This window comes from Saccopteryx leptura, chromosome X (assembly GCF_036850995.1).
Source record: "Saccopteryx leptura isolate mSacLep1 chromosome X, mSacLep1_pri_phased_curated, whole genome shotgun sequence".
Lineage (NCBI taxonomy): Eukaryota > Metazoa > Chordata > Mammalia > Chiroptera > Emballonuridae > Saccopteryx > Saccopteryx leptura.
This window is the reverse complement of record NC_089516.1, coordinates 59,406,357-59,432,195: the sequence shown is the minus strand read 5'-3', so window position 1 is coordinate 59,432,195 and position 25,839 is coordinate 59,406,357. Positions and strand designations below refer to the sequence as shown.

General features: G+C 37.4%; 1 pseudogene; it reads right to left on the bottom strand.

Annotated features, from left to right (window-relative positions):
* Positions 1–5,838: 5,838 nt before the first annotated feature.
* LOC136386348 (neuronal membrane glycoprotein M6-b pseudogene) lies at positions 5,839–25,673 on the bottom strand (annotated as a pseudogene).
* Positions 25,674–25,839: the final 166 nt, after the last annotated feature.

Below are 25,839 nucleotides of genomic sequence, written 5' to 3'. Positions count from 1 at the left end.
GTCAGTGAAATATGTAGATGGAGGGGCTGGTCTGAAGTTCCAGCTAGGTGGTAGAACAGTTTTTACAAGCCCTTTTCTATCCCAGGGGGTCGTTTCATATCCCGTCCCAATTCCTTCAACCATTCCCTTGGTAAACGTGCTTTTACAATTTTTTAAGTCTGAACTTCTCTTCTTCAGATACTAAAAATATTGTTGCCAGGTTGTGAGCAAGAGAGCAACTAAGTTCCAATCCAACAACCCACAGCTTGGAGGAGTCCCTGTAGCTGTCACTTGAGATTCTGCTTCTTTAGGGAAAGAAATTCCCATGATGAAGGAGAGATAAAGGGAAAGGGAAATACCCTGGCCTGATCCCTAAAAGCGACCTTGCCACAAACATTTAAAGACTTTTTCCCCTGCTGCTTGTGTCCCTTACCAATCAGGATGAATAGGCATCCTTTTCCTTTGACAGACTTTGAGAGGTTATTTCTACTGGTTCCTCATGTGGAAAATGACTTGTTGCAATGACAATGAGCTACTCAGTGTAGCAAACCTGTCATTTGGTTTCCATTCCTCATAGGGGGCAACAATTATAAAGGCAATAATAAGCTACTCAGAGACCAGATAAAATGCTCCAAGGGGCAGAGGGGAGGCAACAACTTTGGTCAGCAAACCAAAGGACTGAAACCTTGTTTCTAGCCTTACTCAGATATTTATTAGCAAGGACAAATAACTCAAGGAAGCAAAAAGAAGAAGTTTTCAGGGGGTTAAGTTAAGGACAAGCAACATGATAACTCCTAATACCTGTATTGAGAGCCTAAACATTTTCTGTTTCTAAATCTTATCCTGCTGTTTTGTTGTTTCTAGCATGCTCTGTTTCCAGTATGGGGTCAGAGAGAACCTTTGACTCTCATCCACTCAGGGCTTTTGCCATAGGGCACCATGCTGTCTCTAATTGTCATCATAACTCTGCATATTTTCATGCTGTATTCCCAGAGTTGTACAAGTGCTGCTCACAGGCTTGGTCACTGAGCTGTTTATGAACTGCAGCAAGTCCACCACACAATAATCAACCACACTCTTCTTTTCTGAAGGTGATCTGTTTTCTCAAGTTGTTCTATTTTCTTGGCAAGCCAAAAATTAAGCTTTTCCTTCACGTCTTCATAAGTTCTGCCTGTTGGTGTGGAAGGCCAGCTGTACCTGAGGAATGCACAGAAGCAGTCACAGTACTTGCCTTCCTTCTGGTTGGTGCAGATCCAGGTTTATGTGCTAAAGCTGTACTCTGTGCTCCTCTCTTTGTCTTCAGTCTTGTCCCCAATTTCCTTTTATGAGCCATAGATGCCTTCACAGTTGGTGCTGAGACAGAACAGCAAGCACAGGAGCAATCCACAACTGAGGAGAATGCTAGTTGAGTCCCCCAGAGTATCAGAACACATGTTGTTCACTACCTTGGTATTGTTGTGGCTATTCAATGAATAAATACAAATATAGCTGACAATGAAGCCACATCTTCATCACTGCAAAAAGTTGGTGGAGAGCTACCGTCTGTGTGGACAGTCTTGGATACTGCTGAGCTGTAATGGGAGATTTGGAACCTGACCCCAAGCTTGTCCATGACACATTGGGCAGGTGACTGTCAGAGAGACAAGCAGGACTAGAGCTCACTTGGAGTGGCAGCTGGTGGATGTGGGTGTTGCTGGGGATGAGAGGGTCCATGATGTTACATGTGAGGATGTGTGAATGGATGTAGTCATCATTGTCCTCTTTCTTAATGGTTAAATGCTCTTAAAGGAATTACCTTTGTTTTAAAACACTTCATTTTTTTTTGCTAGCTTGCTTTTTTATTGTCATCTTCTTGTTGTATAGGAGCTAACCCTCTTCTGGCATTCCTGCCACATCTTAGTGACACTGTGAAGCTCCTCCTCTAAGTGCTGGTACTGTTGCAGCAAAGTGCTATATGCATCCTCACTGCAGGTGTTATACATTGCAGCTCCTAGCATGATTTGTGACACCAAGGCTGGAAAGTTGCTCTGGAGAAGGGGCTCAAAACAATCAGATTTTCAAACTGGTGTTTATTATGTAGTTTATTATGTATTTAATTGCTTATTTTTTAGAGTTACAGTGAAGGTGCTGATGCTGCCGTGCAACCTGGCAGAGGGCATAATACTCCTTGAGGAAGAGGAAGATGAACTGGTGAGCCTGTAGAGGGCTCTGTAGGCAGGACAACATTCTCACACTAAACACAGCAGACAGCTGCGGCAGGAGACGTATTGTCATTAGCACATAATCTCGTGCTTGTTGATCCAACCTCTGGTACAACTGGGAGTGCTCTGACTTGCAAAGTTTAACCACAATTTTAGTAACTTCCTCCTTATTGGCCATCAGTGGTGTCTCTACCTGGCAGTATATGCAGCAGACCATTTAGCGCATTTGTGACCAGTAGATCTGCAGCTGCTGTGACTCCTGGCCTGTCTCTTCTAAGACTTCTCTGGGCTTTAGGCAAACCTCATAGGGAGGTTTTATGTCCAAAGGAGTTGGCTGGCTGCCCAGAGCCAATCTCTGACTTCTTGAATCTTCTGAAAACTCACCAAGAGGGTCATGGACAAAGTAGTCTTGGCTGTTTGTTGGCTGGTCCAAACTGCTGTAAATCTTCAACTTCTCCATGGTCCACTGGCAGTTCAGGCACACCCACAGCAGCTTGTGTGGTGCAATATTGCCTTGGGGAGCCATGGACATGGTCAATTTGATCACAGCCTCAATCTCACTATCTAGGCATAAAGAGTCTTTCTGCCTGATTCTGCACAGAACACTGTAATTGCCAGTGGGGTAGGGTGGAGTTCTTTCATTCTTGCCAAAGTTAAAAGGAGTCTCCAAGGAGCCTCCAGGGGCCATGCTGCCTGCATAGGGCCCTGTGCCCGTTCAAGCACCAGCACTAATACCAAATGGCCTATTGCTGCAATGCTATTGACCTAGGAGTCACACAGTTCTACTGTATGGCAGTCCCTGAGACTCTGGTTCCCTGGCTCTACCATCTCGCTTGTTTTTACGGTGCTTGCCCCCCCCCCGGCATTGGCAAGGCTCAGGACTGGAGAGAGGCCAGTGAGCTACAAGTGGGGAAAGAGTGCAGCAGGCAGAAGGCATGGGTGGTGGCTGAGGGCAGGAGGGTGGGGAGGTAGAGGTGGAGGCAGGTCACTCTGGCTGGCCTGGTTGAGAGCTGGTGGCGTTGTGTGCTTGGTCACCTCCAGAAAGATGGAGAGAGTCTGGTTGGATAAAACTGCTGGGAGTCCACCAGGTGGGTGCCAGTGCTGCTGACCAGAGTCTAATATGGCAGACACAAGTAATAAGTGTTCCCAGTTTACATTGCGGGAGGGGCAAGGAGCAGCCATGATTGGGAAAAAGCTGACAGTGGTGGAAGGCGCAGCCATGATAGGGAAGGAGTTTCCAGGAGCAAAATGGAACAGCTGGGAGAGGAAAATGAGAGTCAGAAGAAGAAAAGGAGAACTAGCAGAAGAAAGAAACAGCCAGGAGAAAAAAGAAACAACAGGGAATGGGAGGGTCTGTGTGCACTCCATCTCCTACCTGATAAGACTTCTCTATTTTTTTCAATTGCATTTTAATTCAAAATTATTGTGTATTAGTTTCAGATATATAGTAAAGTGGTTAGAAAATCATACTTTATAGAGTGGTTCTTCCCATTGCTTCAGGTACACATCTGGCCCCAAATGTAGTTATCATGATATCATTGACTATATTCCTTATGCTTTAATCTACATTTCCATGACTGTTTTTACTACCAATTTATACTGCTTAATCAAACACTTCACCTTTTTCACACAGCCCTCTCAACCCTCATTTGCTCTGACATCTACCAGTCTTTGCATTTATGAATCTGTTTTCTTTGTTTATTTTGTTCTTTATATTGCACATATAAGTGAAATCATAGGGTATTTGGCTTTTCTTTTACTGGTTTATTTCACATAGCATATAATACCGTTAGGTCCATTCATACTGTCACAAATGGTAACATTTCCTTTTACATGGAAGACTATTATTCTCTTATAGATATGTACCACTGTTTTGTTTTGTTTTGTTTTGTTTTTTTTTGCTAGAGAGAGAGAAAGGGGCAGACTGACAGAAAGGGAGAGAGATGAGAAACATCAATTCATTGCTGTGGCACGTTAGTTGTTCATTGATTGCTGTCTCATTCATGCCTTGACCTGGGGACTCCAGCTGAACCAGTGACCCCTTGTTCAAGCCAGAGACTTTGAGCTTCAAGCTAGTGACTTTTGGGTTCAAGTCAGCAACCATAGCATCATAAGTATGATTCTATGGTCAAGCCAGTGACCCTGTGCTCAAGCTGAGGAGCCTGCACTCGAGCTAGATGAGCCTGTGCTCAAGCTGGGGTCCTCAGAGTTTCAAACCTGGATTTTCAGTTTCCCAAGTTGATTCTCTAATCAATGTGCTACCTCTTGGTCAAGTTGTACCATTACTTTTTTTTTAATCCACTCTTCTACTGATAAGCAATTAAGTTCCTTCCAAATCTTAGCTATTGTAAATAACACTACAATGAACATAAGGATGCATATATTCTTTCAGACCAGTATTTTGGGTTTCTTTGGATATATTCCCAGAGGTGGAATTGCTGGGTCATAAGCAGTTTTCTTTTTAACTTTTTGAGGAACTTCATACTGTTTGCCATAGTGGTGGCACCAATTTTCATTCCCACTAACAGTAAATAAGGGTTTTTTTTCTTCTCTATACCTTCCACAGCACTTGCTGCTTATTGATTTATTGATGATAGCCATTTTGATAGGTGTGAATTTGTATCTCATTGTGGTTTTGATTTGCATTTCTCTGATGATTAGTGATGTTGAGCAACATTTTGTGTTTCCTAGCTATCTGTATGTCTTCCTCAGAGAAGTGTCTGTGCAAGACTTTTGTCCACTTTTTGTTCAGTTATCTGTATTTCTGGTGTTAAGTTATCTGAGTTCTTTATAAGTTTTTGATGTTAAAACCTTATCAGATGTATCATGTGTGAATATGTTCATCTGATAGGCTGTCTTTAACTTTTGATTCTATGAAGAATTTTAGGTTTAATATTTTAAGTTCTTAAAGATTTAAAGCAAATACTTATTAAAACAGAACTGACATTTATTTCTTAAGAAGAATTATGACAAGTAAGTAATTTTATTAAAATGAAGTAAAATTAATTTTGGAAAGCTTGTCAATGAGTCTGAACCCAGCTTCTTCAATAGTAAGTGTAGCAAGATTACAGTAACTCATTAAAAAAAGTTTTCTGATTGGATTAGAAAGTTGAGGGAGAAAATTAGCTAATTTTTTTAAAGTCAGTTGTAAGAATCACTTTATTTTTGATGAACCACATTTTAACAAATGTCATTTGACTGAAATGGAACTTCACACCAATTCCATTTTGTTCTTTGTATCTTAACAAAGGACAGGTGGCTTGTGTGAATTTATGGGAAGATTCTTTGATGCTGGCATATCACAGAATATGCCATATTTCCAATTGCTTGTCTTGGTAATAACAAAAGTAAATGTAACACAAATTTCAAAGAATAAAGTCATTTTTTTCAAAGTATTTCTTTTTAAAATGGCTGACACAAACACTTCAATTCCTGATCTAAAGAAAAAAAATTACCTAACAGAATTTTTTTACAAATATATCCCAGAAGCTTGAGACAGACATTAAAGTATTTGTATTTCTACATAAGTTTGTTTAGAGTGACACACATCATTACTGCAAAGCAACTCTCTGAACATTTGTCAAAGCTGTAAATTCGTTGGCTGAAACTCTCAGGCATACACTCATGTGTAAGAACTGAGTTGTTATATTGACCATTACTAAATATCCTGCATTTTCTGTTGTTTTTTTTTTGCTTTGATATCCCAGTAAGCCTAAATTTTGTTTGCATCTTTTAAGAAAGACCTGTTAGAGGACAGTATCATGAGGAAGTAGGCCATGGAGGTGACAGTGGCACCAGCTCTCATACAGGCCACAGTGAACAAATCATAAGACATGTAGAATTCATTTGTGTCACAAATATTCCAGGATGGAGCCACATATTTTCCCTCGGAAAGCATTTAAAGGAATGATATACTGAAATGTTGATCTTTTCCACACTGTCTGTTGCATTGATCTGAGTGACTTGATTACTTAACAAGTTGACCATGTGCTATAGGCATAAACATGGCACCACATAGAAACCAAACACCTCCAACCAGGCCAATCCCACGACATAGATGAAGAAGACCAAAATTCCAAGGATTCATGGGTAACAGGGAGTTGTTTTAAACTCCCTATGCAGGTCTTTCACTGACCTTGTGCACAAAAATTTCTGCCAACAGAATGATCATATAGAAGAAGAAAAAAGACACAATTTGATAAATGTTATACTGCATCAGTTGTATTTTCTTACTCAGCAAGGTGTGGAGACTGGTTTTGATGGAAAAGCTTTGCTCCAGTTAAAAGATTTCTCTTTCAAATAAGATACAAGAATGTCCACTTTCAATACTTTTATATAACATATTATTAGAAGTCATAGCCACAGTACTCAGACAGGAAAAATAAATAAATAAAAGGTATCCAGATTGAAAAGAAAGAAGTGAAACTCTCGTTATTTGCAGATGACATGATAGTATATTTAGAAAAGCCTAAAAAACCCACCAAATAATAATAATTAGGCTAATAAATGAATTCAGTGAAGTAACCGGATATAAAATTAATATTCAGAAATCAGTTGTATTTTTATATACTAATAACAAACCATTAGAAAGAGAACAATATCATTTACAATTGCATCAAAAAGAATAAAATACCTAGGAATGTATTTTCCAAAGAGATGAAGAACCTGTAATTAGAAAACTATAAGACATTGAAGAAAAAAATTTAAGAAAATAAAAATAAACTGAAGGACAGACTGCACTCATGGAGGCACAATTAACACTGTTAAAATGCTGCCAAAGCAATCTCTAGATTAAATAAAATCTCTATTGAACTATCAGCAGAATTTTTGACAGAATAATCCTAATATTTCAAAAAAAATATTCTAAAATTTATATGGAACCACATAAGACATTAGTTAGCCAAAGCAGTCTTGACAAAAAATAACAAAATTGAAGGTAACACGCTGATACCAAAATATTCTACAAGGTTATAGTAATCAAAGTAGCAGAATAAGGGCATAAAAACAGAAACATAAATCAATCAAACAGAATCCAGAATCCAGATATAAACCCATGTCTGTATGTTCAACTAATACACGAGTCAGGAACCTATGGCTTGCAAGCCAGATGTGGATCTTTTGATGGCTGAATCTGGCTCCCAGACAAATCTTTAATTAAAAAATAATTACATTAAAATATAAAACATCTTCATGTATTACAATCCATTCATTTCCTACCACTCATGTTCATGGTTGCGGGTGGCTGGAGCCAATCATAGCTGTCCTCCGGGACAACACCAAATTTTTATTGGATAATGCCTAACGTACATGGGTCATTGTATGGCTCTCAGGAAATTACATTTTAAAATATGTGACGTTCATGGCTCTCTCAGCGAAAAAGGTTCCCAACCTCTGAACTAATATGTTACAAAAGAGGCACTAATTTACAATGCATTAAGACAGTTTATTCAATAAATTGTGTTGAGAAAACTAAACTCATACTAAAAAATAAAATGATCAATTTTACACTATATACAAGAATAAACTCAAAATGGATTAAACACTTAAATGTAACACCAGAAACCATAAAAACCCTAGAAGAAAACAGGGAAAACAGGAGCAGTAAAATCCTTGATATTGCTTTTAGTAATATTTTTCTGTTCTGTCTCCATGGGCAAGGAAAACAAAAGAAAAAAATGGTAGTACATCAAACTAAAAAGATTTTGCATAATAAAAGAAACCATCAACAGAATGAAAAGAAAACACACTGAATGGCAGAACATATTTGCCAATGATACATCTGACAGGTTAATATTCAAAATTTGTAAAGAACTTATAAAACTCAATACCAAACAAACAATCCAATTAAAAAATAGCCAAGGGACCTAAATAGACATTTCTCAAAATGTACCGATGATCAGTAAACATATGGGGAAAATGCTCAACATCACTAATCATCAGAGAAATGCAGATTATAAACACAATATGATATCACCTCACATCAGTCAGAATAGTCATCATCAATAAATCAATAAAAAACAACTGTTGTGGAGAATGTGAAAAAAAGGTAACTCTTGTACACTGTTGGTAAGAATGCAGTACAGTGCACTCAGTGTAGAAAACAGTACGAAGTTACCTCAAAAAATTAAAAATGGAACTGCCTTATGACCCAGCAATTCTTCTAAGAATATATTCAAAGAAGCCTGAAACACTAACTTGAAAAAAACATATGCATCACTATGTTCATTGCAGTATTATTTTCTTTTTTTATTTATTTATTTTAGAGAGGAGGGGGGAGATAGAGAGAGAGAGAAAGAGAGAGAGAGAAGGGGGAAGAGCAGGAAGCATCAACTCCCATATGTGCCTTGACCAGGCAAGCCAGGGTTTTGAACTGGCAACCTCAGTGTTTCCAGGTTGACACTTTATCCACTGCACCACCACAGGTCAGGCTATGCAGTATTATTTTCAACAGCTAAAATTTGAAAACAGCTCAAGTGTTCATCAATAGAAGAGTGGATAAAAAAAGCTGTGGTACATTTATACAGTAGAGTACACTTTGTCTGAAAAAAAAAGGAAATGTTACCCTTTGCAACAGCATGGATGGTCCTGAAGAGTATTACTGGTATGTTATATGAAATAATCCAGTCAGAAAAAGACAAGTACTACATGATTTTACTCATATATAAAATTTAATTAACAAAATAAACTAACCACAAGATAGAAACAGACTCTGATAGAGAAATATACTTTGCTAGAACCACCAGAGAGGAAGGGAGCTGCAGGGCTCAGTGGAAAAGGTAAAGCAATTAAATGAAAAAAAGTAAGAAGAAAAGAAAGGAAGAAAGAAAGAAAGAAAGAAAGAAAGAAAGAAAGAAAGAAAGAGAAAAAAAAGAAAAAAAGAAAGGGAGAAAAAAGGGAGAAAGAAAAGAGAAAGAACAAAAGAAAGAAAGAAAGAAAAAATAAAGGGAGAAAGAGAAAGAACAAAAGAAAGAGAAAGAAAGAAAGAAAGAAAATTATAAGCACAGACAACAGCATGGTGATTATCATAGTGGAAAGGGGAAGAAGAGGGTATAAAGGGATAAATGTTGATGGAAGGAGACTTGATTTTGGGTGGTGAACATGCAGCACAATATAAAGATGATACATTACAGAATTGTACATCTGATTCCTATATTATTTTTTAGCCAACTTTATCCCAAAAAAATCAATAATAATAAAAAACTAAAAAATGACCTACTGAGTAGAAGAAGATATTCACCAATGACATCTGATAAGGGGCTAATATCCAAAATATATAACAAACTAAAAGAGCTTAATATAAAAAAAAACATGATTCAAAATTGTGCAGAAAACCTGAGTAAACATTTATTTAAAGAAGACATATGAAAATATGCTCAGCATCACTAATCATCAGGAAAATGCAAATTAAAATCACAATAAGATATTACCTGACACTTGTCAGAATGGCTATCATAAAAGAATCAACAAACAGCACTTTTTGCAACTGTTAGGATTGTAAATTTATGTAGCCACTATGAAAACAGTATAGGAGTTTCTAAATAAAATAAAAAATAATACAACTATATGACCAAACAGGCTAATTTCATTTATTTTTGAGAAAATATCTGCAAAATAAGCAAATCTAAATAATCTGTTTTTATTTCTTCTATTTTTTTCAGGTAAAAAAGTGGGTTTTATAAAATATAGAATCTAGTTTTATTCCATGACTCAAATAATTGCACCAGTGTTTTTCCTCAAAACAAAAATCTGACTTCATATATGCTTTCCGAAGTGCTTTATTGTAGGAATATGCTCTGAAAATATGCAGTTAGGAAAACAATTTGAGAGAGCGAAATGCCATAGGGCAAAAGCCCTGAGCAGACTAGAATTCAGAGGCCTCTCTGACCCATACTGGAAAAAGTGCATGCTGGAAATACCAAAACAGTGGGATATGATTCAGTAACAGAAATGTTTAGCTCTCAGATCAGAGATTAAGTAAGAGTCAGCATATTTCTTGCATATCACTTCACCCCTGAAAACTTCTCCTACCTGCTACCTTGAGTTATTTGTACTTGTTAATAAATATCTGAGTAAGGCTGGGGATGGGTCTTCAGTTGTTCAGTTTACTGACCAGGGCTGTTTTAGTCCCTTGGAGCATGCCATCTGGTCTCCGAGTAGTTCATTGTTGTTACGACACTTTATGTTTACTTCTCATTTTGTCATACAGCATATTAAAAAATATATATTCAAAGATGGAGAATTAATTGTATTATAATCTTTACTGTTTAATAAAATACATTCTCAAATAAAACTATTTTTTTTATTTCAACTGATTAGAATGCATGACAGTCTAATGTATAATAACCATTTGTACAACTTGACGCTACTTCCTCTACTTCCTTGATTTGTGCTCAGGCACCAGCAGTTTACCCACCATTGATTTTACACGATCTGTACAAATATCAACACAGTGGAAAAAAATATTTTTATTCACATATGCCCTGAAAATTTCATGGGAACCATAGGTGTCTATAGATCATACCTGGAGTACCACTGTTGTATGTATTCCAAAACTTTCTCAAAAATATGGGAAGATAGAGTCTTTGTTCTCTCATTTCAACTCCCGTTGTTTTATTTATTTATTTATTTATTATTTTATTTTATTTTATTTTTTGCATTTTTCTGAAGCTGGAAACAGGGAGAGACAGTCAGACAGACTCCCGCATGCGCCCGACCGGGATCCACCCGGCACGCCCACCATGGGGCGACACTCTGCCCACCAGGGGGCGATGCTCTGCCCATCCTGGGCGTCGCCATGTTGCGACCAGAGCCACTCTAGCACCTGGGGCAGAGGCCACAGAGCCATCCCCAGCGCCCGGGCCATCTTTGCTCCAATGGAGCCTCGGCTGCGGGAGGGGAAGAGAGAGACAGAGAGGAAGGCGCGGCGGAGGGGTGGAGAAGCAAATGAGCTCTTCTCCTGTGTGCCCTGGCCGGGAATCGAACCCAGGTCCTCCGCACGCTAGGCTGATGCTCTACCGCTGAGCCAACCGGCCAGGGCCAACTCCCGTTGTTTTAAAAGCTGCCCCAGAGGTTGCTCACGTTTCTATATTTATAATCTTCTTTGTTGTGGCTCAGGTGTGTTGACAACAAAATTTCAAAACAAGATTAGAAGAGCAAAAAGATTATTTGGGGAGTAAGCAAAAGGGGAGGAGAGCCATTAAATTGTGATTCAGGCCCTACATCTCTAAAGGAGAGAGAGAGAAAAAAGGAGGCTTGAAGGGGGGTAAAAATTGTAGAAAGAGATTTAGATTAAAAGAAAGTCTAAAGGTGCTTTGGTCAGGTAAATGGAGATCTCAATCCAAGGTCACCCACTGTAAGAACTCCATGTCTCTTCACAATGGGTCTACTTTGGTATGCTCAGTCATTGGCTGGGTGAATTCTATGGTCAGTAAGTTCTTGGCAGTAATCATGGATCCAGAAAGTCAATGGGAGGGGAGCCATCACTCTATCATGCACCCTGAAATATAAGAGCTGAGTGGCACATTTATATGGCCCCCATGGTTCAACCTTTGTACTAAAACAGATCAATTTCTCTTAGCAAGTTTTGGGAGTGTGGACAAAAAAGGGGCCAAAGATGAAACCTGACAAGCTCAGGGAAGGCCTGCATGTCAGGCCTTGAAAACTCAGAGACCTGGCCTGACCTGTGGTGGCGCAGTGGATAAAATGTCAACCTGGAAATGCTGAGGTCGCCATTTCAAAACTCTGGGCTTGCCTGGTCAAGGCACATATGGGAGTTGATGCTTCCAGCTCCTCCCTCCTTCTTTCTCTCTGTCTCTCTCTCCTCTCTCTCTCTCTCTCTCTCCTCTAAATAAATAAAATAAAAATTAAAAAACAAACAAACTCAGAGACCTAAAGTAACCACATAGGATGATTTGAAATTAAACTTCCCAAGTAAAAGTGAGTCATGGTAGGTAATCATCTCCTAGACCTGTATATTCCTTTATAAAAGTCAATCTTGACCTTAACTGAGCCTGTCTATTGCATTTTTTAAAACTACCAAAATATACCTTTGGATTTTTAGAGTAATCCTCTTTTCTTCCAGACCCCTCAGAGAAGAATATCTCACCAAAAACAGAATCTCTCTTTGTTATTTTGTTGCCCAAATACCATCTCTATGTGCTGTACCCACCTCTCTCTTATACCCACCAATTTAAAAGAAGTTACTCTTCATTCAATATCAGAGATTTCCTCACTTTCCTTTCTCCTGCCTCCCTAATCCACCACGATGGATAACAAGTAAACCTCTTTATAACTCCTCCTTTGATTGTAACACATAGAAAAAAACTGCAAAATTGCCCCTCTTCAGAGTATTTTCTCAATCTGTTAGGATTTTGCTTCCCAGAAATATTTGTCGGTTTGGCTTAAATAAACTTATAAAAATTATCTACAGCTTTGGACCTTTCTTATATTCTCAAGAGAATGCTCCATGGTCCCTATGATTCTATTTTCTTTAGGGGAATCTGAGAAAAAAGAGTTCAGTGATCTGACTATAATCACTTACTCACTGTAGATGATCTTGGGGCTACAACTGGTATGAAAATTCACTCTCTTCTCTTCACTATTCATTGTAGATTTGCTGCACTTTGAGCATGATTGTGGTAGAAAAGTAGAGAGAGATTCAGCAGCTGCAAAGAATTTGAAGATGGGATGAGGTGGATATGAATATGTGCATTAGGACATCTTATTTGCTACATTCATCATGTTAAAAGCAATTTGTGTCTGTGTATGTATGTGTTTGTGTATTATAGGGGAGAAAAATAATTTTTTGGCTGAGATAACCTTTGTAATAAAATATTAACAGAAGAAAAAAAAACAACAATTGATAATATGAAAACCCCCTATATACATGAGAGACCCAAGAAAACTTAGTAGCTCCCATAAATGGTCCAAACCACCACCTTACATACCATCTCCAGCCAAAGACAAAAGAAGTTGTGGATGGGGGACCCCATGTGTAAAAGGTTACCAGAAAGAACTCAGTAAATAAGGGTAAGGTTGTTATGCAGATTAATTCGTTGCCTTTTTAATTGATAACAATTTCTAGAAATTTATAGTCATCTTTCTCTTCCTGGTACAGAGAAGGTGACACCCTTCAAATGGAGATTTCTCTTATAAATATAAATGACTCTTACAAAGGATTAACTTCTACTCAGTTTTCAGAAATTTTTCTGTTTGCTATTTCTAAAAATAATCAGCCTAAAATAATTCTTAGGACAAAAATACACACTGTGGGATGACAAATTCTGCTCCCCTTTAGTATGTTGGGAATGGGGAAACTTTCTACTTTCCCTTAGTTCTTCTGGCTGGTTAATAATTAAAATAAAATACAGCATATTACTAACAAAAAAATCAAGTTTTAATACCAGTGAAGAAGGAATTCACATAAGCCTGAAAAATCTAAAGAGAGTACGGCAAAATGAGGTGTATACAAGATGGGCAAAAGTAGGTTTACTCTTCATATGGAAAAGGACATACAGGTTATGATTTTTAAAATAGTTCTATTAACTCAAAAGAATCTCAAAATGCCACAATGAATGTAAAATAAAATTATAAAAATAATATAATAATTAATATATAATAATACAAAAATAAATTCACATACTCACAATTGTTAAACCTACTTTTGCCCATCCTATATATCTTGGAGAACTAAGGAAAGGAAGTAAGATATTTTGCATGGAGATGAAAAGAATAAATGTTTAGTAAAAATGTATATTGAGCAATCTTGAAATAATGGGACACAGAGAAGATTACACTTATGTTAAATGGGCTTTGTTAGGTTTCTACCTGTCTATCATAACTAGTTCATAATAAAATGGACATCTATGATAATAATGCTTTTCCTGGAACAATTCCTTTGTCTACATTCTTTTAGGCAGTAAAAGGAAAGGTCAAAGGTTCTTCCTGAGCTTTATGGGCCTTAATTTTTTTCAGCACAAAATAATCTACATGCCAGAGTGACACATCCTGATGCAATTGGTTCTAAACCCTGAAGTATATTCATAACATTTTTACTAGTATGGTAGGATAATGTTAAACACATTATACAAATAAATATTGTAAATCTCAGTGTTCAAATTTATATGCTGGTAATTGATGTAATTTATATTGATACTTAAACCCCATTTTTAAAAATGTTTGAGCCATTCTAGCTTAATAAAAAAAAAACCTTCTTTGGGCAACACAATACTCGCTTCCCCTACATATTACTCTGTATGTTCTCTCAAAGAAGATAATACAGAAGAAGCAACAAACAGAAAAAGAACAGTTAAAACCTCTGGAGGTGGTTCTTGCTGTCCCGATACATAATATTGTGAAACATTTCTATACACTGTGATAATGTAAGAGGTGATGTCTTCCGACCTCATTTATAGCTTCTCAACTCAAAAATATTTAGCTCTTAACTACTTCAGGGTTTTTTTCCCAGTACTTTTGTTTTATAAAAGCATCATTGCATTCTTTAAAAAATTGCTCTTCAGCCTTTGCCGAGTTGCTTTGTTGGTTAGAGCATCTTTTTGATACACCAAGGTTGCAGGTTTGATCCCCAGTCAAGGCATATACATGAATTAACCAATAAATGTATAAATCATTGGAACAATAAATTATATATCTCTCTCCTTCCTCTCTCTCTAAAATAATTTTAATAAGTTTTAAACTTTTTGCTCTTCAAAAGTAACACTACCCTTTAATAGTGAGGAATATTAAATTTTGATTTTTAATAAAAGGTTAAAAATATTACCTAATTCATAACATCCTCCCACCTTTCTTTACTATCAGTGTAAGAAATGTTCATGAGTATAAGAATTTTTATGACTTTATTTGAGCCAACCTGTTGACAATTGCCAGGAAACAAAGTTTTAACGAATTGAGAAAATTCTCTGAAAAAAGGCAGCTTTACCACTTATTTTATACATCAGAATCAAAGAGAAAGTTGTAAGGGGGTTACATAAAATAAATTGGTGATAAATTGGGGAGGTGGAAGAAAGCAAATTATGGGAAATTTTTGATTGGATAAAAAGTAAAAATCTATATAGTGAAATTTCTTTTACATTGGCAGACATAAGATAATTAATAGTTAATTGAAATGATCGTAATAACAATGAGGGGGTTTGTTGATTTCTGCTCTGGTCGGATGCCTGCCCTGAGGGGAGGCAGAAAAAGATTACTCTTACATTTAAAAGGCATGTTATCAGGTATGTTATTATATGTAGATGAAAAAGACAACAGACAGGCTGGATTAAAGTAAACATTGACTTTTGTTAAGAGAAAAATACCACCCTAGAAAATAGCTACCCATGATAAACTGCTTTTAGTTAGAAAAAATTTTATTTCAGAACATCCTAGGTGGTTACTGTAGGTCTCTGAGTTTGCATGGCCATCGTACAGGCCTCAAATGATCTTGTCAGGTTTACTATGTGGCCCTGTCTTTTTTTTTTATTTAGCCTGACCAGGCGGTAGTGTAGTGGATAGAGCCTTGGACTGGGATGTGGAGGACCCAGGTTTGAAACCCCGAGGTCACCAGCTTGAGCACGGGTTCATCTAGTTTGAGCAAAGTTCACTAGCTTGAGCCCAAGGTCGCTGGCTTGAGCAAGGGGTCACTTGGTCTGCTGTAGCCCCCTGGTCAAGGCACATGTGAGAAAGCAATCAATGAACAACTAAAATGCTGCATCAAAAATGGATGCTTCTCATCTCTCTCCCTTCCTACCTGTCTGTCACTATGTATCCCTCTCTCTGGCTCTCTCTCTGTCTCTGTAAAAAAAAATTTATTTAAAAATTAAATTTCACAGGGTAATGTTGATCAATAAAAGTACATAGGTTTCAGATAAACATGAGAGTAGTTATCTACTATCAACTCTGCCATTAAATTGTCTTATTATCTTGGCCCTGGCCGGTTGGCTCAGCGGTAGAGCGTCGGCCTGGCGTGTGGGGGACCTGGGTTCGATTCCCGGCCAGGGCACATAGGAGAAGCACCCATTTGCTTCTCCACCCCCCCTCCTTCCTCTCTGTCTCTCTCTTCCCCTCCTGCAGCCGAGGCTCCATTGGAGCAAAGATGGCCCGGGCGCTGGGGATGGCTCCTTGGCCTCTGCCCCAGGCACTAGAGTGGCTCTGGTCACGGCAGAGCGACGCCCAGGAGGGGCAGAGCATTGCCCCCTGGTGGGCAGAGCGTCGCCCCTGGTGGGCGTGCCGGGTGGATCCCGGTCGGGCGCATGCATGCGGGAGTCTGTCTGACTGTCTCTCCCCATTTCCAGCTTCAGAAAAATACAAAAAAAAATTGTCTTATTATCTTGAAAATCTCTCTCTCTCCCCTTTTTTTTCTTGGTCTGAATTTCCTGATCTGTAATGTGGATAAAAAAAAAAAAAACCCACATTGATTATATTATATACTTATCACCAAAAGTTAAATCATATTTTGTCACCTTATATTTGTCCTCTTTACACACTTCCCCCCTACCCTCTCCACCCTTTCCCTTCCCCTGGTAACCACTTCACTTTTATCTTTGTCCATAAGTTTCAGTTTTATATCCTAAGTATGTGTGAAATATTACAGTTCTTAGATCTTTTTGATTTATTTATTTCACTCAGTATAATATTCTCAAGGTCCACCCATGGGGTACACAGCATAATCAAGAGTTCTTTTTTCTTTTCCATCTACATTACAGATCAGGAAATTCAGACCAAGAAAAAAGAGAGAGATAGATTTTAAAGGTAATAAAGCAATTTAAGCAATTTAATGGCATAGTTGGAAATAGATTGCTTTACCCTCAAAAATCTCCTGGTAGACAAAATAAACTGATAGATAAAATGGCTACTCAGCCACCATCATTCTCAAGAATAATGAAGGCCTGAAGGAGAAAGAAAAACTTCCTTACTCAGTAATCTGCCTCAGACCTTTGAGGCAGCTGGATACTAATAAAGAACAATTGGATCAGGGTGCAAACAATTTTGAGAAACTGTGGCATCACTCCCAACCACAAACAGAAGAAGCTATCTGTAGTTCCCTTTTCCTGAGACCCTTTGACAAATCTATATAACTTCTGCCTCACCCCACATGGGGCTGCCACCCTTTGCTGGTCTCAGCCCACTTGTACTCAGGTGCTTTTCAAATTAATTTTCCTTTTGGAACACACTAGCTTAGTGTTTCTGGTTTGGCCCATGGTTTTTGTCTTTCAGAAGCACAATTTTAGATACACAAAGAAGTGTTATCTGGCAGGTGAGAGCTAAAAAAGACCAAGGGGTAGTAACAAATAATGACATTTGTAAAATTAGTGCAAATTTTCCTCTACTTTGATTTGACTTTAGGAAATTAAAAAAATCTAAGAATTCTTATCTCTTGTGACTGCAGTTATCTCTAGAGGATTCTCATTTTAATTCCTTTGGATAATCTCACATAAAAGTGGAATTTTTGGATCATATGGTAGCTCTACTTTTGGGGGGAACTTTCATACTGTTTTCTATAGTGGCTGTACCAATTCCTATATTTCAATCTTTTTTCTTAGGCTAAAGTTGGAGATAGCAGAAGGTAGGGAATGAAGTTGGAAAATGCAGTCTAAAAATATTATTTCTGCCAGATGTATATAAAAAACATTAAAGCAGAATACTTAATAGTTGTATATGTGACTTCCATAATTAACTTTGCCTAAATTTTTACTGAAGAGGACAAAATTCTGCTACCCCACAGTTGCTTTTTGGGATATTGATTTTAAGTTGTTTATTAAGAAATAAAAGGCACTGAGGGTTGGTTCAGTGGATACAAAGTCAGCCGCGTGTTGGACGTACTGAGTTCAATTCCCAGTTAAGGCACATACGAGAAGCAAACATCTACTTCTCTCCTCTTCCATGCCCCCCCTTCTCTTCTTCCTCCTTTCTCACAGCCAGTGGCCCTTTTGGTTCAAATGTTGGCCCCAAGCACTAAAAATAGCTCAGTTGACTCCAGCTTAAGGTACATGCCAGAGTCTGTCTCACTATCTTCCCTCCTCTCACTTAAAAAAAAAAAAAAAAAAAAAAGAAAAGAAAAAAAAAACCTCAGATAGAACTTTGAACCACCCTGCCCTTCTTCCCCAAGAGATTGAAACAAAGAAACCTGCTTCAGAAATTAAAACATAAGTTGTAGCTTTAGTATAATTTGAATTAAGTATGGTAAACAAGAGGGTTTCAGGCAGGTTCCTGATATCTAGCTACTCCCTGTATCCCATTTATTCTGAGTTATCTGGCAAGAATTTACCTTTTGTGTGTTCTGCTCTTCTTCAACTACCTGTAAATTTCCCATTCTGACTTCTGAAATCTAATACTGTGCCCCCCACATCTTCTTTGTCTAAAAGTATAAATATCTTATATATACAGTGTTGCCTCGCTGTCTTTGAAATTTTTCTGGAAAAATCATGCCTGTGTGAATTCTTTGTGTTCATGTACTAAACTTTCATTTTATCCTGTTATTCTGTCCCTGTTAATTTGGCTCTTGACCCACCAGGAAAATTTAGAAGATAGAAGGAATAATATTGTTATTGTTTTACCTCCCACACCACTCAAAATGGGAATATATTCTGAATTACCTTTGCAGTAATCTTACCCACTGCCTAGGTTTTTTTGGTTTGTCTTGTTTTGTTTTGGTGACAAAGACAGAGAGAGAGTCAGAGAGAGTGATAGATAGGGATAGACAGGCAGGGATAAAGAAAGATGAGAAGCATCAATTTTTTTGTTGTGGTTCCTTTAGTTGTTCATTGACTGCTTTCTCATATGTGCCTTGACCAGGGGGCTACAGCAGAGCAAGTGACCCCTTGCTCAAGCCAGCAACTTGTGCTCAAGCCAGTGACCTTTATGCTCAAGCCAGTGATGATGTGATTATGTCTATGATTCTATGTTCAAGCTAGTGACCCTGCGCTCAAGTTGGTGAGCCTGCCCTCAAGGCTGTTGAGCTCATGCTTTAAGCCGTAGACATCTGAGTTTTAAACCTGGGTCCTTCACATTTGCCTGGGTTTTTTTAAATGACAGTGTTCTAACTATCGAACAGGATCTCCTACACTTACACACTTACTGTTGTTTTTCCTGCTTGGATGAAATATGATTTATTCTAACATAAATGGTCCAAGCTCTGCCCTCTAGAAAAATAAGAATATATTAATAACAGTAGAAATAATAATGTACATTTATAAGTATACTCATTTAATTATCAAAATAACTTTGCATTCAACAGAATTATTATCATTCCCATTTAAACAATGACTGAATTTTTAACCCTTTTACATAAAAGCTTTTTTGTGACAGAGACAGAGAGAGAAAGAGAGAGGGGCTAATAGGGACAGACAGACAGGAAGGGAGAGAGATGAGAAGCATCAATGCTTCATTGAGTCACCTTAGTTTTTCATTGATTTCTTTCTCATATGTGACTTGACAAGGGGGATACAGCAGAGCAAGCGACCCCTTGCTCAAGACAGTGACCCTGGGCTCAAGATAGTGAGCCTTGCTCAAATCAGATGAGCCTACACTCAAGCTGGCGGCCTCAGGGTTTTGAACCCGGCTCCTCTGCATCCCAGTCTGATGCTCTATCCACTGTGCCACTGCCTGTTTAGCCCATAATAGCTTTCTAAAATATATTGAAATCAGTATTAGCTAGTCATCCCCATTTTCACCAACTATTTCTTATAAAATGGTTTCCAGATACTTAATCATCTTTTCTTTTCCTACTCAAAATGAATTATTGTTTGTTAATGTCTTTGTAATGTTGTGTTGTAGGGTCAGTACTGGACATGGCTTTTCCCTCTCCCCAGTCCCTGACGCTGTAGTCATAGATCTTGGCAGCGAGTTACGGAAGAGAGAGTAATAAAACTGCTCCTAAGGTTTTACGAAAGACAAAGGAAGTGAATCATCAGATATTATCAAGGCAAAGCAGCACAGACCAATGCATATGCTTCCTCCATCCCCTTCTTGCCTGCTCATCTGCTAGCTTGCCCATAGATAAACAGTTTTTCTTAAGTAATTGCCTAAGGTTTAGCAATAAAAATCACAGCCCCCCTCAGTTGTGTATGGAGCTTTCACTAACCTGCTGCCATTGGTGCTGACCCTGTGTATAAGTAATAAAGGTTAATTCTGTTTTATCTGGTTCTTCTCGTGGTTTCTTGGTGCTCCTGCAACAACATCAGACTAATTTTATGGGTTTGGATCTCCTGTGTTACATTTGGTTCCTAGAAATAACAATAGTAGTTTAGATATAGTTGAAATAGCACATAATTCAATAAGATTAGACCTATTTTCAGATAGTATATTATATTCTTATTGGTACATATGGAGCACAAATGACTTCTTTTGTTAGTGTTTCTCTTTGTGTTGGAAGTCTGGTCTCAATCATTTATTCTGTTCCACATCTGATTTATTTCTATAACCTCAGCCTAAGTTTTGGGCTATCTACTCAGTATTTCATGAGAGATTAAACCCAAGGTGGATGTTACTTAATCTCAGTATATTTTATATCTTTGTCTATGGTAAGAAAAAGCTATTTTATGTTAGTTGTCTTCACTTTTTAAATATGTCATCCTCAAATATTCAAAGTAAAATACCATCAAATGGTATATTCTCATACACATTCTATTTTACCATTTTATTAATGTTAAAGTAAAGAAGCTATTCCACAACTAAAACTAATCTCTCTGCCATTACTTGGTTTCAGTCAGTATCTCCTGAGAGCTTTGCATCATTTCATTTTTCATTTAAACTCTATGTATTTATCTTTTTCTCCTCAATTCAATTATTTTTTTATCAATATACAAGTCCAAGATACCAACACCTCTCACCCTGTAGCAATAGCCTCCTAACTGGTATACGGTCATTCACTCTGATCTTGCACAATTCTAGCAAATTTCTCCACATAGGAGCAAAAATCATATTTTAAAATCATATAGCAGGTAATTTTATTTTCCTGCTTAAAATACTTTTATTTTTTATATCAACATAAAATAAACACTCTTTGTTATGACCTACAAGACCATACATGATACAACCTGTGCTTTCTTAGTTCTCTGCATTAGTTTCTTGAGGTTACTGTAACAAATTACCACAACCTTGGTGACTTAAAACTATACACATTTATTTTCTTACAGTTCTGGAGGTCAGAAGCCAAAAAAGATAGGCAAAGCTACAAAGATCACATTTCTATACCTTATTTTCAAAGAAAGCTAAAAAGGCAAATACAGATTTGGGCAAAAGTAGGTTTACAGTTGTGAGTATGCAAAAATACAGTTGATTCTTGTATTATAATTTAATTATTGTATATTTTTCATACGAACAACTGTAAACTTACTTTTGCTCCACCCTATACTTAGTGTTCTACATCCTAGAGAAAGTGGCATACATTGTGTTATACTGACTTATTTAAAAAAAAAACAACCCTCAAAACAAACAAGAGTTCATGATACTGTGATGCCAGAATATATTGCAAATGTCTGCATCACCTTAGCTCTGTTTCTAAATTATGCTGTTTGTTACTGAGTCAAGACCTTTGTACTTGCAATTATAGATGCTCTTTGATTTACAATACATCCCAGTAAATCCACTGTAAGTTGAAAAGATTGTAAGTCAAAAAATATATTTAATTTATTTATACTACCAAGCATCATAGCTTAGCCTTGTCTATGTTAAAGGTGTTCAGAACACTTACATGAGCCTGCAGTTGGTCAAATAATTTAACAAAAAGGCTATTTTATAATAAGGTGTTGAAGATCTCATGTAATTTATTATGTGTATCACTTTTACACCACTGTGAAGTTGAAAATCTGTGAGTCAACCATCATAAGTCTGGAACTATCTACTTCCTCTTCTTGGAATGTCCTTTCTCATGCTCTTCACATGGTTAACTTTTTTTATTATTCAAATCTTGCTTAAATCTCTTTAAAAAGATATAGCTGGATTCTTTATCTAATGTCCTTCCCAAATTACTTTCTATCATTAAGTTATTCTATTTTTATACTACATGTCATTCTTTAAATTCATACTTTTTGCTTGTTGACTTGTTATTGCTTTGCATTTGTATTAGAATGTAAGATCCATGATAGTAGTGACCATATCAATTTTATACAGCACTATATTCTCTGTCATTAGCATAGTACATGGTGAATAGTAGGTTCTAAAAATATGCTTTTTGAACTGTAAAAAAAAATGTACTATAAGAGAACATGTACATACTTTGCACCCAAACAAACTTGAGTTTGAACATCAATTAAAACTATGTGACCATAATTAAGTGATTTAACCTCCTTGATTGTCAAGTTTTAAATTTTTTCTCTCATTTTTAAAAAACATTTTTAATTCATTAATTTTAGAGAAAGAGGAAGAAAGAGAGAGAAACATCAATTTATTTTTCCACCTATCCATACATTCATTGGTTGATTCTTCCATTGCCCTGATCAAGGATTGACCTTGCAACCTTGTATATGCAGATGATCCTCTAATCAACTAAGCTACCTGGCCAGGGCTCAAGTTTTTTTCATTTGTAGGTGACAATCATGCTTTTTTATGTAGAGATGTTATGATAACTGAAGTAACAAACAAATGCGGAATGTGGGACAGAGAGCTTTTCCTCTTAGTTGCATACAATCTGAAAATGTGATAAACCAGTCTTATATTATGACTTAACAGTGTCCTGAATATCATATTGAAAAGAAAATGTGTTAAGATGAATCCTAAGCATGTCACTGGAGAAGTTTCTAAAAGTCATCACTGATTCAAAAATTAATACTGGAAAAGTACATTAAAGAATTATATATTTTTAATGTTAAGAAGAATAGAGCCTAGGCCAGTTGGCTCAGTAGTGAAGCATTGGCCCAGAGTGTGGATGTTCTGGGTTTGTTTCATAGTCAGGGCACACAGGAGAAGCACCCATCTGCTTCTCCACCCCTCCACCTTCTCACTTCTTTCTCTCTCTCTCTCTCTCTCTCTGTCTCTCTGTCTCTCTGTCTCTCTCTCTCTCTCTCTTTCCCTCCTGCAGCCATAGCTCGTTTGGAGCAAATTGACCTTTGGCACTGAGGATGGCTCCATGGCTTCCACTTCAGGCCTAGGAAGAATTTGGTTGCTGATCAACAGAGCAATGCCCAAGATGAGCAGAGCATTTACCCCTAGTGGGCTTGCCAGGTGGATCTCTGTTTGGGCACATGCAGGAATTTATCTCTGCCTTCCCTCCTCTCACTGAATAAAAGAAGAAAAAGAAGAATGGAGATGAGAAAGATGAAAAATAAGAGAAGATAAAAAGTAACTGTAGAACAAAATATCTAGTATTGGGCATCATGAATAAACTTGGCATTTTCACACAGCACATACAGCCTTAAGTGAAATAACCATTGTGGAAAGGGATCTGTCAAAGTCTATCCAAAGTAAAAAGTGTATATAGTTTTCTAAGCCAGAAATTCTTCTCTAGGACTTTACACTAGGGAAATAAGAAATAATATATTAAAAACTAATTATAGCAATGCTAATCAAAACACTGATTATAATATTTAAAAATATCAAAACAAATTAAATATTCAGCAATACAAAAGTTAAATAAGTTCTATATATCCATTTAAAAGGGATACTAGAAAGCCAATAAATTATGTTTTAAAAAATATCTGATTATATTAAAATATATCTTTATGTATTATTTTAACAGCATTACTAAAATATAATTTATATACTGTCTATTTTACCCATTTAAAGTTCCAATTAATTGATTTTTAGTATATTCACAATTGTGCCATCATCACCATGATCAATTTTAGAACATTTTTATCACCTCCAAAGAAACCCTCTACCCATTAGCAGTCACTCCTCTTTCTCACCTCCTTCCAACCTCTGAAAATCATTAATCTACCTTTGTTCATTATGAATGTGCCTAGTCTAGAAATTTCATATAAATGAATAATACAGTATATAAATTTATTTAGTCTGACTTTCTCAACTTAGCATTATATTTCCAAGGTTCATGCATGTTATATCATGTCTTCCTCTGTATTCCTTTTTTTTTTTTTGAAGTTGGAAACGGGGAGGCAGTCAGACAGACTCCCGCATGCGCCCAACTGGGATCCACCCAGCATGCCCACCAGGGGGTGATGCTCTGCCCATCTGGGGCATTGCTCTGTTGCAACTAGAGCCATTCTAGCGCCTGAGGCAGAGGCCACAGAGCCATCCTCAGTGCCCAGGCCAACTGTGCTCCAATGGAGCCTTGGCTGCGGGAGGGGAAGAGAGAGACAGAGAGGAAGGAGAGGGGGAGGGGTGGAGATGCAGATGGGTGCTTCTCCTGTGTGCCCTGGCTGGGAATCAAACCCGAGACTCCTGCATGTCAGGCCAACGCTCTACCACTGAGCCAACTGGCCAGGGCCTGTATTCCTTTTTATTGCCAAGTAATATTTCATTGTATGGATATACCCTTTTTGTTCACCATCCATCAGTTTATAGATATTTTAGTTGTCTTTACTTTTATGGGTACTATGAAAAATGCTACCATGAGCATTCATGTACAAATTCTTGTTTGAACATAGCCTTTCAATTTGTTTTTGTTATATACCTGAAAGTGGAATTACTTTACCATATGATGATCTATATTTAACTTACTGAGGAACCACCAAACTGTTTTCTGTAACAGTTTTATCATGTTACATCCCTACAAGCATTGTATATGTGTTTCCATTTGTCCATGGTCTCAACACTTGTTATCATCTGTCTTTTTGCATATTTCCATTCTAGTAAATGTGAGGTGTTATCTCATTGTGAATTTGATTTGCATTTCTCTAATGACTATTAATGTTGAGTATCTTTTTTTGTACATTTGTATATCTCATTTAGAGAAATATCTGTTTAGATCATTTGCCAATCTTTGAAACAGATTATTTGTCTTTTCATTGAGTTGTAATAGTTGGTGATATATTCTGGATAGAAATCCCTTATATGAGATTTGCATATTTTATACAATTTTAAGGGTAGTGTTTTCATTTTCTTGATAATGACCTTTGAAACAAAGTTTTTAGTTTTGATAAAATTGTTTTTTTTAATTTATCTTTTATCCTTTTGGTGTGATATCTAAGAAATCTTTGCTTAACCCAGGTCCATAAAAATGGTTTCTATTAACACTTTTAGGTTTTGTGGGTGGAGCGCAGAGTGCATTCCTAGCAGCTGTGGCTGATGCAATGCTGTGAGAATACTCCAGCTCCCAGAAGCCTCCTGAGCATACCCAGGAAGGAAGCTCTCCTGCTATAAGGAAGTGACAGCTCCAACCACGCAGCTCCCTGATCTTTTCAGCCATTGGCTATGAAGGACACGCTGTAACAACCTATTGGCTGAACCCATGTATATAAACTAGCTTACTTCCTGAATAAAGTGGATCTGTATCACTGAACCTGGTCCCCGGAGTTGAGTCTTTGTGTCTGCGTTGTCCTTATCCTCGGCAGGACTTGTCCACAACTGGTGCCCAACATCAGGCAGGTACCTAACTGGCATCCAAGGGATGGGTGAGTGACCCTCTGCAATGGGAAGCCTTCTACCTCACTCTCGAGCCTCACAGGCTTGAGTCCTGCATGCCCTATTGCAGAGTAGGCGAGTTAAAGTTAGTGAAAAGGATCTTTGTATGTACTGAGAGATCCTCTCTGGTTTCAGTCCTTGGCTC